General features: G+C 40.1%; 1 protein-coding gene across 3 annotated transcripts in view; it reads right to left on the bottom strand.

Moving 5' to 3' along the window:
- ZNF266 (zinc finger protein 266) overlaps nt 1–1955 on the bottom strand; it is a 14584-nt gene that overhangs the window by 11504 nt on the left and 1125 nt on the right. Inside the window, exon 1 of one of the 3 annotated variants that reach the window (XM_045290328.1) lies at nt 611–788. The exons of the other annotated variants lie outside the window; for them this stretch is intronic. The gene's annotated coding sequence lies outside the window, so the exon portion shown is untranslated. Of the gene's footprint in view, nt 1–610; nt 789–1955 lie in introns of those variants that run through there. 3 annotated transcript variants of the gene reach the window in all.

Raw genomic sequence — 1955 nt, 5'->3', positions numbered from 1 at the left:
ACAACAATCTATGGTACATTTACTCATTTATTCAATGACAGTCATGTCATCATCTTCTGGAACATCATCATAACAATCCAAACCCTTATTTTTGGGGAGGTCTTATTTTCAGGGGGATGCCTTTTATTACAGCAAGTGGCAAAACTGTAAGTAGGTCTTATTTTCAGGGGATGTCTTACTTGCGGGGAAACAGGGTAGTATATTTCTGAACAGATGCTGTACAACTTAGCTATTACTAAGGTCCTAGACATTAAGTTGTTCTTAAGGGCCAGGTTATTACCAGGACTTATTTAGAAGCCCGTTGGGTACTATGGAGCACAAATGAAGTGTTTATTGTCTTAAATGCCATGTCTTTGCACACTCTACCTTTAAGGTCCTTATCTCCGATTTCCTTTCTTTGACAAATTCTTTCAGGTAATATTTAACCCGGCCCTCCTACATATAAATACAAGGGATATAACAATGAACAAAGTACTGACTATGGCCCTTCTAGACATAATCCCTTTTGTGATGTATTGTAAATTCTAGACTCTATGCCTATAATTATAATCCCATTTTAGAGGTGGTTCTATGTTACAGGATTAAAGTGGGAGGTATTCCAAGTCCTCACCTGAGTAGAGGGCTGACTAAACTCACCCCCTTTTGCTTCCTTGGGGGGTATGGTCTGCTCAAATACAAAAAAAAGCACTCCATATAAATCCCAGGACCATCGAAAGAGTCAGCAGTGAAGCACGTCTGAGGCCTCTGTCTGAAGTAGCAGAATTGATGATCTGAGGCACCAGAGGCTGCGGGAGAGAACAAAGAGGCAGGCTGTGCCCAGGGGGAAAGAGACCAGGAGACAAAACAGAAGAGCAGCACCAAGCCAATGAACTATGAAGCAGAGATGGGGGCTGGCTTCCTGGCCCACACGGCTGGGAGGCTGAGAACTAGAGAGAGAAAGTTGGTTCCTGGTTGAGAAAGAAGAGGTGTTGCTGTTTACTGATCCAGACTTGTGGTAACCTATTAACTTCCTTAATAAGCCCCCTAATAGTGGAGTATTGTCAGTGAGTTCTGGGTGGCCACTGAATGGGATCACGGAACCCAACAGAAAAGTACAGTCAGGGTGGAGCCATGTCTGACTTTGCCTTATGGCAATCGCATAGAATTGGATTCTTTCTCCCTGCTGCAGCCAGAGGTCCTCCTTGAGGTTTACTTACACATAGATGTTACAGTAAGGATGGGATGATAGTAAGTAAAATAATGTATCAGGTGGTTTTATGTGTAACACATAAAAATGCAACACATTAAAAAGAAAAGGCCACTTGTTTCTCTTTATGGAATCTAAGAAAGCTGTGTAGCAGGATACTGGCAAAAACGTAAATCATTGCTTCAGCCAACACTGGAAATCGACACACGATCAATGGTTGGGTAATTGTATGTAAGGCTAAGTCAAAAAGTATTGCTATAAAATGACAGCATCTGATTTTTTAAAGATCTCAAAATGTGAAGTTGTTTTTTGAGAGCCTCCATCTAGTCTATAAACAGTTATAAAAGTGGTTGGTTCCATCTTTTTAACCCTTCCCCTCAAGAATGCTGCACTCTTTTATTTAATTCATGTCAAAATGATAGTTTTGGCATCCTGGAAAGGGCTCAAAGCATGTTCCACTCAAATGTTAGTTGGAATAAAAAGAAGGGCAAGTCCAGGCCTCTATATCTATCTATATGTGTATTTACATATAAGCCACATATATATATGGTTTCTGGAGCTATAAATCTTTACAAGAGCAAACAGCTTCATTCTCCTCCCCAGAAGGCTAGTGGGAAAAGCAAAATGCAAAACAAAAGATCGTATTCGCATACATAAAAATGCCAGTACACTAGGTAAATAAGTAGACAAACATTCTGAGTGGTTTGCTTCATCCTAGCAATACACAATTACCCTTTTAATCATCAATTAATAGAACTGACAATTTTTT

This window comes from Echinops telfairi, unplaced genomic scaffold (assembly GCF_000313985.2).
Source record: "Echinops telfairi isolate 266 unplaced genomic scaffold, ASM31398v2 ScPeMD7_36;HRSCAF=134, whole genome shotgun sequence".
Taxonomy (NCBI): domain Eukaryota; kingdom Metazoa; phylum Chordata; class Mammalia; order Afrosoricida; family Tenrecidae; genus Echinops; species Echinops telfairi.
Note: the sequence above shows the minus strand (reverse complement) of the source record. Positions and strands in the feature narration are given on the sequence as shown.